Consider the following 13,110-nt stretch of genomic DNA (forward strand, 5'->3'; position numbering starts at 1 on the left):
ATGTAAATAATGTAAAATTTTATTTTCCTCTTTCTTCCTAAAATATCTAATTTAGACGTAAACCACCTTAGAACCCCAACCCTCCCCCCCTACCCCCAAAAAAAGCTACTTTTAAGCTTAGAAAGAAAGGATAAGGAGAATTCTAGCGTAAGGAGCGGGGTGGATGGCGGATTTCCGATCAAGCCGTCACGAAGTTCAAAAACAAGAATCAAAGCTAAAAATTATGTGTAGCTGCTTGGCGCCCATGTAGGCTAGGTTTTATAAATTGATTAGTTACGAATCTGTGTTCACTGCGTAGTATAATGATAATCAATGGTAAGATTTATGTGTAGGCCTTCGTGTACCGAATAAAAGATGACTAAATCAAAGGAAGAAGTCTTAAATGATGAACTAGGGCTAAGAATGGTCAAGTTATTGTTTAAGTAATATATTTCGAATGAACACTTCATTGTGATGATTGTGATTTCATATTAGTGTGATGTATGTTAGTAATTACTTGATTATAATGCATGTATGTATGTAAATGTTGTGTTATGGATCACACTAATTGTATATAAGAATAATTGAATGGGGTATGCCATGAATCATGCTTGATTGTATGATTATGTGAAAATACTTGAAAATTGTGGTTGTGACTTGTTGAATGAATCGGGTGTTGCATGTGTTCCGACACACTAAATATAGGATTGAGTACTACATTCCGGTATGTTAACAATTTGAGTTTGAGTTCCCTGAGAGGACAATTGACTTGTCGTAACTCTGTAACTAAAAAATGTGAAACTGCACCTTATTCATAAATGACGATTGATATTGTTTTTCTCAGAATTGTTAAATGATTATGATGTCCTATATTTGATTGTTCTACCATGTTGAGTAAACTGATTGGTATCTCATTGTTGAAAGAACCAGAAAGAACAAGCCTAAATTGGAATGTGGTGCAGTATGTATCAAGCGTTGTAATATTTGAGAGAAAAGGGTTATTCGTGTGTTGCAATGGCGAGAAGTGAAGATAGCGTACGTGATGTATACTTACGTAGATTTCACTTGGAGAAAAGCATTTGTGAGTGGTTAGTTAGAATGTTTGTAGTTGTATTCGTGGGCTCTTCTATGCGTTAGAATGGTTAGACTATGATCAAGAACCTAGTGAGTAGGTTGACTGAGAAGGTGGTTAGTAGTAAGGGCGCTAATGTAATTATGAGATATTCGAGAGATGGTAAAGATGGAGAAGCGAGTGGTTATCTGCATGTTTTTGCTAGTATGTGTTGTTTTGTACTGATACTACTATTGCTATGCTTCTTTGGCATAGTCTGAATTCAGGTTGCTGGTGTTTCATTAGATGAAAACGAAGTAAATCTCTATCAGCTTCTATTTTTCCTTCCGCATGGTGGGAGTTGTGTCCTTGTTATCGCATTTCGTACTTTGCAATCATAATAGCTCTTATTTCCTGTTTAGAATAGATCCGTGAGAATGTTAATTACTTTATAAATCTTAATTGAAGTCGTTTTAAAGCTCTTGTTTATAAAGATATTGCATGAAATTCCTTTATTCTTCCGTTTTCTTAATTGTCTGCATAATTTTAATTGTAATTAGGATATGACGATTCTCCTATTTAGGTGTTAATATGTAGAGGTCCACACGGCTCGATGATTTAAATTCTGACAGTTAAATGTATAAAGTTAACTACACTGACCTCTTTCTCACTGTGAAAATCACAAAAGACTTGTATAATTTGCTTGACTATTTATGTCAATTTATCATCGATGAATAAATTAAAACATCTTTAATAAAATGTGACGTCTGCTTGGGACAAAGAATAGTCGCGATAATGTAAACAATCCTACCATCATAAAATACGTATTAATTGAATTGGATAGAATGACATAATAATCTTATAAAAACTTTGACCTATAAAATCACGATAGTTTTAGGCATATTGTTTAGCATTATTCGGTTTATGATTGATCAATTTGATTTTCCTCCTAAAATTATTTTTTTAAAAGTTTTGTGTACTATGGTCTTTATAATTATTTTATTTTGTATATATATACAATATAAGTGCAAGTCTTACAATAAATTAACCATAGAAAGTATTACTCCCTAGTTCCTCAATCTTAAAATGCTAGTTATGTTTTTCATTTTACATATCCCTCAACAAAATATTGATATTGATTAGGAGGGAGATTTCATTATTTCACTTTTACTTGTATCTTAATTTATACATTTTATCAATAATATTGTTAAACAATTTAATTATGTTAATCGTTATTTTTTTAATAAATGTGTCAATTTAAAAATGGACTGATAATTATTAGGGATAGATAAAGTATTTTACTGGAACATGAGAACTTATACATGCATTGAAGTACTATAAAATATCCTTTATTTTATTAAGTTCTTGAGTAATTTTATTAAAATTTATTGCATGTTAATAATATAATATTATAAAATGGATAGTGCTAAATGACCAGAGAATTTGGTGAGAAAACTTAAAAATCTGTGACATTTTTTTAATTTTCTTTTTTTCCATTTTTAGTTAATAGATATTAAAATTGAAATGGTAAAAATATTCAAAAGGATAAAATAATATAGGTAAAATGTCATTCTGACCACATTTTTTGGCCAAAAAGAATTTTCCTTATAATATTAATCATGAATAGCCAAGTAAAACATTGATATTCGGTAATGCTAAATGATCAGAACATTTGGTCAGTATTTTATCAGAAATTTAGAAAGTTTATAATATTTTTTATTTTAAAATAAATTAATTTTTTCCATTTTTAACTAAAATGCATTAAAATTAAAACGATAAAAATATTCAAAAAAATAAAATAACATAATATAAAATATATTATTTTATCAAACCAAATTTTATGGCCAAGATTTTTCTATTTTTTATTTGGTGACATTATTGACTTATTGAACAAAACTGTAAACTCAAAGTTTTTTATGGAATATTCACGATCGCCTTGGGAATAATTAAATATTTATTGTGGTGTATATATCTAAGTTAATTTATATTTTTCAAGAGTTAACTTCTTCAGATTCTCATACGCGTATTACAAATTTCCAAACTAATTTTCAAGTTTCTATGTTTCATCTTCTCGTTTTTGTATTTATGCAACTTTCTTTAACTTTACAAATTCCTAATTAATGAATTCTAGATACACTTTTGTATTTATGCAACTTTAACTTTACAAATTCCTAATTAATTAAAGGTCATGGATTTCAAACGTCTGATCAAACATACTACGTACTCCCTATAAATTCTAACAACTCTCATGAGAGAAAGACATATACAGAAAACAAAAAAGAAAAGATGTATTCCTTCACTAATCGTAATGGTATAACTTACAACCCAACTACTTCCAAATACTCAGTCACCTTCGCCGGAAAAACAATTGAAACAACCGTCACCGACAAAGGCACCGTCGCAGATGAATGGGTACGTAACATTCTTTCCGTACACGGCAACACTCCAATGGTTGTTGTTGGCCTAGACATTGAGTGGAGACCCCATGAAATAAGTTGGATGAGCAACAAATCCGCAACGTTACAATTATGCATAGATGAAAAATGTCTCATCCTTCAACTTTTCTACCTTGATGAAATTCCTCAATCTCTAAAGGATTTTCTCAATAGTTCAAAGTTTACATTTTTGGGAATTGAAGTTGCTGATGATGTTAAAAAGTTGAAGAACGAATATGGATTGAATTGTGCTAATAGCGCTGATATTCGCGCGATGGCGAAGTAGCGTTGGCCTGGGAGGTTTCGTAGACCAGGGCTGAAAGATTTAGCTTTGGAAGTTGCTGGTTTAAATATGAAGAAGCCTAAGCATGTGTGTATGAGTAATTGGGAGGCAAGGGAGTTGAGTAGTGACCAGGTTGAGTATGAGTGCCTTGATGCTTATGCTTCTTATAAGATTGGTCACAAGCTTTTGCTTGAGTGATGGAATTGGAAATGCATAATATTATAGTCACTACTTGTTTTGGCAGTTATCGTTTGGTTATTTTGTAGTAAGAATTAATGTCTTTTGTTGCACCGAGTGTTGGAGATCGATCGATAGATCTTAATTTTGTTGTGATGTTTTGAATTATCTATAATATAAGTACTTTTTTCGGATTTATAATCAAGGGTTGTGAAAATGTTTGGAGTTTTAGTGAATTGTCCATTGGATTTAAAGTCACTGGTGATGTGTGGGTGNATCGTTTGGTTATTTTGTAGTAAGAATTAATGTCTTTTGTTGCACCGAGTGTTGGAGATCGATTGATAGATCTTAATTTTGTTGTGATGTTTTGAATTATCTATAATATAAGTACTTTTTTCGGATTTATAATCAAGGGTTGTGAACATGTTTGGAGTTTTAGTGAATTGTCCATTGGATTTAAAGTCACTGGTGATGTGTGGGTGCACTAGCCCAAGATATGTTGTTTATTTGAACAGTATGTTCACGCAAATTCTTACTTCATTCTCAAGATCTCATATATAGCAGTGCTACACTTTTTAGAAAATTATTAACCATATGGAAGAGTGAACAAACTCTTGGAATATTATAATGTGATGATGATTCGATGTCCTTCTCTATTTGAGATTAGAACTTTGAATTTTATAATTTTTTTTTCTAAGGTTAAATAACACCTTTTAAAGTGATTATTCATAACACTTTCGACATTTTAATGGACTTAAATATCTAATTTATCAAATTTAAATTTAGATCAATCTTTATTTAATAGTGCAGTCATACTATCAAACCCTAGCTATTCCATTTAATTTAGGTTATTAGTTTGCTATTATATACAATTTTCACAACTAAATATCCCAATCCCACATAATGATTTGAATTGTGATAAGTCTCAGGTCCAGACGTGCCCGCCGTCTGCTGCCGGACCACTCGTCGACGACTCTATTCCGTCGCGCACCACAATTCCCTGCCCGGTGACAAAGCGGAACTATTAGCAGAAGTGAGAATTCGACTAGCGCCGCCGTAAGGAGCAATTTTTCTCTCATCAAAATTCTCTCGTTGCAATTCATCTGTATTTATATGTAAATGTATCATTTTTTAATGATGGCCTTTCCTTGTCCTTTTCGCTAGTAAGGAGGATTCAAATGCGTCTTACAATTTTCCATTTGATTCTCCCTAATAGATATTTCTCAATGAATTTACTAGCAAATTTGTGATTTGTATCATTTTGATCATATATACTGCTCAGTTATAATCATACTCAACTAGTTAATTTGGCTTTGAAGTTTTGGGAGTGTAGTGCACCGGACTGTCATTTGGTCTCATCAATAACAATAATTCTGCATCTTATTTTCTTATATTGTCTTCTGGATTGATATAAGTTGAGCCATTTTCATCGTGCAAGCGGGCTGTTATGAATGAGAAGGATCTGAATACGTTTAAATGTGTCACCTCATATGGGATCGTGAATTCTTCGTGGAAGTATTACTCAGGAGAAGAAGTTGCAGTTGCCAGCCTTTCCAACTTTATTCATTGGAGGAAACCATGATGCATCCAATTACATTGGGGAGCTGTGAGTTGATTTTTATGTATTATATCTGTTCTCAATGTTGCATAGATACCTAACTTTGGTTGATTTTTACATTCTATTTCTCTATCACTATCAGTCTGTTGATCTATAGGTTATTAAATATTTGTTGTTGGTGGACCTCAGCTTCTAATTTTCTTTGGCTGTGGTCTGAGGTGTCAGTCTTCCTAAATCTGTTCATCGTTGTAACCTAATTGGCTGGTCAGATTTGGCTTGTTAAGAAAATCTGCTGCACTTGAACTTGTTTAAGTTATTAATCAGTCCGATCTCTATATTTAGCAGTTAACTAATTCCAGAGTTGTTTCGTTTGATATTTCTCGACTGTTTTTTGAGTGATGAGTGTTGACAATGGTAACAAAGATGAAGATGTGGGAAAAACACATTGCAGTGATCTTGGATGAGTTGATTGATCCTTTTTAGTGGTGCTGGTGTAATTGTTGTGCTTTATTGTTTGTCGAACAGATTCATTTTTTTTTTATTTACTCACTGAATTGCTTCAAATGTTAACATATGGCAATATAAAGGACTAATTGTTTACTAATCTATGATGGAAAGCTATCTTTTCAAAAAAAGTCATTTCTGAATCAGGACATTATTTTCAATCACTCAGACAACTATTGCTCAATGCTAAATTGTTGAGTTTAGTATATGAATTTCTTGTTTTCATGTTGTTCCATTCAGGTCCATTTTATTGTAATACATAATAATTTGTCTTTAAGAAAGATGATGGTTTCTCTACGAGTGGATGTTCTCTAAATCTTACTCTTACTCCTGCACGTGGACTACATCACAACAAGCCTTTAACTAGGATAAAAGAGCCCATGAAATATTGGATTTATCGTAAATGTTAAAAGGAACAACTAAGCCTTAATCCAACTAGTGGTGTGGCATATATGTATGCTTTGCTTCCATTAAGCGGAAAAAAAAAGTCCTTTTGAGATAACTTTTATATGATTTTGGGTCTAACTTTTCTGTTTTTATTAAAATGACTATATCATCTCATATGACATATAAAAATTCTTCGTGGACATGACCATACCATCTCATATGACGTCATCATTTAAACTCTGCATGCTGCTTCACCTCTTATGGGATGTGATAATTTATAATCTTAGGATATGAATGCATATCCATCTTATTCGCATTCATATGAGTCTTGAGTCTAGACAATGTGGATATGTTATTTTTGGAGACCCAACATTTGTTGCCATATAATGTTGTTGTTCTTACAACCATTTTACAGGACCTAACTACAGCTCTAACTCCAAACGCACTACATATTTTCCCCTAATAAGTGCAAAATTCCCATACTTAACCATCCTACCAAGAATACTACTATAAGATTGATACATTTGTTTTTGACTCTATGTATCTGCAGTCTCTTCCACTCAAAACATGCCTAGTTCCTTTTCAACCATGTTGTCTTCAGTATGCAATTTGGAATAATCTTGCATATCTGCTTCAAGCCCCCTTTTAACATTTTAAACTGCCAAACTTCCAAAGGGCAGCTGATCTTCTGTGGTAATACCAAATCTATGCCCATGATGTTAAAGAAAAGTTCCCAGCATTGTCTTGAGAAGCTGCTATGGAAGAATACCTGATCAACTGTTTCCTGCTCAGAATTACATAAATAACATTTGCTGCACAGTGAATAACCTCTCCTTTGCAAGTTGTTCTTTGGTCATTCCAGGAAGGAGGTCTTATTCTTGGGAAGGACTGAAATAGAAAGCAAAGTAAAGTAAATAGTCTACAAGCAGAACAAAAAACTAGAAGGTGTTTTTTTTAAAAAAAAATACTATTTAGCACCACAAAACAAAAACCAGAAAGTTAGAAACAGTGTCACGTTGTGGAGTGAAAAATATTAAGGTATCTAGGTCAGTTGTTAGACACGTTTGCAAGTGTCATAGTTGAACTCATATACAAGTCATACTTGCAGCCTAATTAAATGTGGCATTTGTATTTCTATGTAACACATAAAAAACAATCACAGTTTTTATTTTTGGCAAGAAGAAGTGCAGAATTCACTTGGAAGAACGTATCTGAGAGAGAGAAAGAGAGAGAATTCTTACCACCAAAGGACCCACCAAAGATTGATTCAAATATGTCAAAGTGATTGTGTGAACCGCCGCTTAGGAAAAAAATAAGAATGTCTCACTGGAGGCACATATTGACTCCAATAAGTAAACTCTCGTCTTGCATATTGGTTTCATGTTTCTAGAAACACTTGTCTATTCTACTCTGGAGCACAGTGATGATGCATACTTTGCACTTCCTGTCTCCTTCAGCATGAAAGAACACGTTGTGTATATGAAGCAGAGGCCTCATCTCAAGACATTCATGGAGAAAGTTGCAGATATGTTTGAAATCGTGATTTTTACTGCCAGTTAAAGCATCTACGTGAGTCTACTGTCGGATATACTGGATCCAGATGGAAAGCTAATTTCAACTCTTATCATGAATTATGCATATTCTCAGGTGGTAGTTACACTAAAGATTTGACAATATTAGGTGCTGATCATTTAGGCATATATCTTAATGATTTTAATAATCCTTGTAGAAGCATCTATTTGTTTTAGGATTTCCTTGTTCTCTTGAATGTTGGACTGGGGGATGGGAGATTAAGTACCTGACTAATCTGCTCATGTGATTTCAAGGGGGGGGGGGTTACGGAAATAGAGATTCTATGTGGTATCTTAGAGTGTCATGCAACTTATTTGTATGTTGACAAGCATAGTCACATTATTTGTTAAAATAATAACATTTCAGAAGGATGTTGTTTTCCCTTGAACCAGGAATGTGTGAACACATGGTCTTCTTAGTTAATCATAAAATGTGCCTAGAGAAGTATCTATTTTTCATTGAAATCCAGGCATTTTGTTTTTGCACCTGAAAGCATCTTTCTTTGATTTCAGGTTTTCAGATTGCAAGTGAATAATGGAATTCCTATGATCAAGAGTTGGTGCGATGACCCCCATCGGACTCTGCACTTACTTCAGAACTTCCATTTCTAGAGACGCTGGCTGATGCTGATGATGTCTGTCCTATCATTGCTAAGAAATTCAGTAACAAGGGACACGAGTCCCTTGTCTCTTCCTAGTAGTTCCTCTAACTGTCCCTCATTTCTTACTTCATGTTAGACAATTTATCCTTCATTACTTGCTCATTATTATCCCTCATTGAGCCTTGTATAATTGTTTTTGCATTAAGAGTTAGGTCCCAAGGTCGATTTCCAATTGAGTCAGCTTTTGCTGCTCATTTTTTTCTCTATACCCTTTTGACAACTTTCTTCAGTCTACTCATTTGTCCCTACAGATAGTTGCAAGAGGTTCTCAATGCACATAATATATCTACTTGAGCATAGTTTATCGAGTACTGTCAATTTGTGCGGTAGCATAAGCTTTCAACTTTATGTAAAATTGGCACCATAGAAAATATTATATGAATTAGAATATTAATGAATCTAATGAGCTACACTTGGCACAATAGAAGATATTATATAAATTAATATATTACTGAATCTAATCAGTTACACTTAAACTAAAGTAAAATGAGAAGTCTTATAATTTTATTAAAGAGCTTCCAAAAATCATCTCTTGCGCAGATTGAAACAAATGTAGAAACTATTTTGGGTTATATATTAACATAAAGGTTCATTGAAGTTGAAGATGAAATAGCATGCAAAGGACTGCATTAGTACATGTTAATTTCTCCTACAGTATGTATCAGTATCAGTTGGTATATATAATTTCGTTGAGGAAAACTGCTAAACTTATCTAAAAGCATAAATAAAACTACTGCCCGTATCGTCTGTTGGGCATGGATTCTACTAGTGCTAGATTAAACACCTTCTTTTGCCAGGAAACTGTCTTGAGTTATTCATTAAAGAAAGAAGGTGATTAGTTTATGTTAAAAGCTGTTATGGTTATGAGGTTATCGTTATAACACAAGGAGAGTAATAAGAAATAACATGGCTGATTATCAGCTATAGCCTTGAGACAATTGTTCAATTATTTACCGTGTTAAGTGCAATTAAAACTTTATTTCTGGAGTTCCTCAATAATGGCTTAGATTTCCCTTTTGTGGTCCAAGGGACATGCTGAAAACCTCAACATGAAAATACCACTTAAACTACAATGGTCACAATTTGTTCTAATCTTTGATTCCTATTCTTTTCTTTTAGCTAAATTGTAGTTCAATCCCTTACATTGTTGATCTTTTCCGAGCTGATGCATTTGCAGACTCTTTATTGTGGTGGAGATATTCCCACAGACAGTGCAGATGATATTGAGGAACTGAAAGAGGTTGATCTGCAGAAACTTAGAATGAGTTAATGTAAATCTCATCTTTCGGTAATGCTTTTTGCAATTTCTATTTTTAATTAACATTCATGATTTGTTCCAATGTAACAAATTAAAATTTATATGGAAAGTTGATGCTATAAATGTGCTGTTATTATGACGGATGAAGACTGCAGTTTTTATGGGTTGGCTTTGCTTCATATGAGATTATTGACATTCGAATCTGTGTCTCCTTTCCCGTGATTCTTGACCTTTGTTCCTCCAAAAATGATTCTTAACAATTCTGACATCAGGAATTCAATAGTAAATTTTTTAACTTTTTTACGACTGTTTCATTTTTAGTGGTTGAAGTTTGCAAAGGGTGGGCAGAAAGGTGAAAATTTGAGGACAGTTGTTTGCACTGAGGCATCATTTGTCACTGAAAATGTTTATAGTAAATTAGTCAGCAAATGAAAAGACTGTAACACAAGGATCGTGTTTCTTTACTCTCAAGCACATCAGTTCGGGAAAATTAAATGAACATGCAAGTTTGGAGAGGGATCTCTAGGTAAAAGAATAGGTAGTTGAGTGTTATCTCATTAATTTAGCATGGCAAGTTGCCTTGTCCAATTCTATGCATTTATAGTTCGTTGCAACTGCATTGGGCTTCTAATACTTGATTGGATCTTTTACTTGCATTTGGGCTGTGGACAGTCCAATACCAAAGATATCTATCTAATGTTCAGAACACTGAGAATATCAGGTGAAAGGAAGCAAAAGTAATATGGGAAGTTGCTTAATTTCTGATTCAGCCATTAAAAAAAAGTAGAAAGTTGCTTCATTCAATTTCTTTTTCTGTCAAAAGTATAAAGATTGACACCTTGCAATTGATACCCTTTTATATCAGAATGTAAGGAAGTAAATCTTGTAAAGTTGGAAATGTAATCCATGTGCTCTACCTCTCCTTTCAACTAAATATTACGAGGCTTTATTACGAGGCTTCATTAACTTACCAGCTCTTTGTTTGATCTCAGCTCCCTAACCTTAAACCTATAGTAAATGGTGAATAAATGTTGTTGGAATCTGCAGTTATTTAATTTTAGTGACGTTTTCGCTGAATCAGTAAAACCTCAATATTACTTTTACTCTTTAATTTAAAACACAATGTTATCAATTGTTTATAGTAGCTACTGTATTTACATACTTTTCATGGGATGCAGCAATTTCTCTCGAAAGTCATTGTTGTACTGCATTTTTTCCTGTTATAGTTTGCCAAGGTTGTGCTCCTGTATTTCAAAGTGGCCTGACATGATATGGTGTGTCTTCAAGAGTAGTGGAATCAGCTATCCATTAACATTGAGTGGTCTTTTTTGGGGGGTCGATAAGGTCGTCAATAATTCATTTAGGTGAAGAAAAGTTGATTTTTCCCTACACTTGTTTCACGCTACGACTTTTTTGTACATTTGCCCTGACAATCTTCATGACTAGTTTGTTTTATGGACAAACATAAAGGTACCATCCCAATTTATTTGCCTAGGAAATAACACATTTCAACGAAATCATGAGTAACCAACCACCAATTTTTGTTGCAGGGGACTTATATGGATTGAATATTCTGCCACCAAAGAGACCAAGGTCAATTCATCTGTTAAACTTTAACTCTGCTGCTGGCTTATCCAATGGATTCCAGAGTAGCATATATCATTTCCAGTAAGCATGATCATTATGAAACTTTTTACTTCTACATTTGCGCTTCCAAAATAATTTGTCTGTATACCTATCTTGCTGAAAAATCTATAGCCTCATTTGTGAAATTATAGCTAGGCATGTGGAAGGTGATAAGTCTTGGATTCAGGACACAAGTCTTTTACTTTAGTTGATCAAGTAAGTCGGGACAAAAGTCTTTTCAATACTGAAGTGACGCGATGCTTTGGCTCACCTAGAGTTAGCTCCAATAATTTATTCAACTTCCTCTCTAGAGTTTTTACCGTGTGAAATGCTCCATAATTGCAGAATGTGCCCGACGCTCCTAAGCAATGGCACGTCCCCTACCAGCTAATATTTACTGCTTAGTAATTTAAGGATTATGTCATGGATGATGATTGATCTCACAGTCAACAACTCTCCAACTTAGTTGCAGGTACTGCACGTCGTTAAGCAGAAACACTTTTCTTTTATCCTAAGCTGTCTAGCTAATTATGCTGCGTGTTTTGAACAAAGACAGGGATATCTTAAATGGTAAGACTTGACTATTATGCTTAGTGCTTAGATACATCAATGTGAACTTTTCAGATGTAGTAATATCTCATCAGAACAACTGCTAACAAGTATTTTGACTCATTTTTTAGTTATCAATTCATCATCATTTTTTCCTGTCCAATTTGCAAATTTCAAATTCTAGATGTTAGACCTCTATAAAACCCACTAAATTATTAAAGACTCTGGTTTGTATACAAGTTTTAGTATCTTTTCTCTTTTTACCTTGTACATATGTGTTGTTGGACTCCTTTTTTGCCCCTTTCTGCTTTGTCTTTCTCCACCTCTAATTTGTTATCTTTCTAATTTTATACTATAGTCTATAAGGCATTATCATTAAAGCCCCAGCTGAAAACCGACCAATCCTTTTTAGTCTAAACTAAAGAGGAAAAATGAGTCAAAATTCTTAGCTTTCAATAACATAGAAATGTCAAACGCACTAAGCTTCACAATTGCTTCTTTTTCTTTTTCAAGCAAAGCTACGTGCAATTAAAGTACTTGTGAGATTAATAAACACATCTTCCTAAGCTTAATCCTACACGTGTTTGCAATTAGTATTGTTATCTCATCCTTTTTTTTCCCAATAAACTAATCTTTTGTTCCTTTCTATCTCAGCTTGTAGTGGCCTAAAAGGTATTTGGTTCATCTTTAATAGTCTTTGTTAAGTTTATCATTGATTTGGAATGAAGCCACAATGAAACATACATGTTTGGGTGAGTGAGAGAACACAATGTGGGACCAATACTAAAGAGATATGTTTATGATATTATTATTATTATTGTTTTTTGTCTTTTCTTTTTTTTTTCTTATCTTGTGATTTAATAATTTAGAGGTTCCCAATTGGAGGTAGACTCTTTGATAAAGAATGTGAGTTTTCTAAAGGAGACAAGTTTTACCCCAAGTTTTGTCAAACTATATTATTGCTAAGAGCTCTAAAAGCAACAATTGTTGTGTCTTACAAATAACAACAAATACTCCTTTAGTGGTGCCCCAAAAGTCCACACTAGGTGACACTTATAATAAAAAAAAAA

At 33.3% G+C, this 13,110-nt stretch overlaps 1 long non-coding RNA gene and 1 pseudogene across 21 annotated transcripts; both read left to right on the plus strand.

Moving 5' to 3' along the window:
• The first annotated feature begins 3,316 nt into the window (after positions 1-3,316).
• Positions 3,317-3,946, plus strand: LOC107017030 (annotated as a pseudogene).
• Positions 3,947-4,817: 871 nt separating this feature from the next.
• On the plus strand, positions 4,818-12,858 carry LOC107015544. 21 transcript variants are annotated; one of them, XR_003577906.1, is made up of 4 exons: positions 4,818-5,531; positions 8,459-11,533; positions 11,624-11,707; positions 11,837-12,858. It is a non-coding gene; the product is annotated as an uncharacterized LOC107015544 (long non-coding RNA). The 21 variants fall into 21 exon arrangements; XR_001456356.2 differs by having other exon boundaries at positions 11,644-11,707; XR_003577908.1 differs by having other exon boundaries at positions 8,459-11,335; positions 11,416-11,533; positions 11,644-12,858.
• The last annotated feature ends 252 nt before the right edge of the window (positions 12,859-13,110 follow it).

Source organism: Solanum pennellii, chromosome 4 (assembly GCF_001406875.1).
Source record: "Solanum pennellii chromosome 4, SPENNV200".
Lineage (NCBI taxonomy): Eukaryota > Viridiplantae > Streptophyta > Magnoliopsida > Solanales > Solanaceae > Solanum > Solanum pennellii.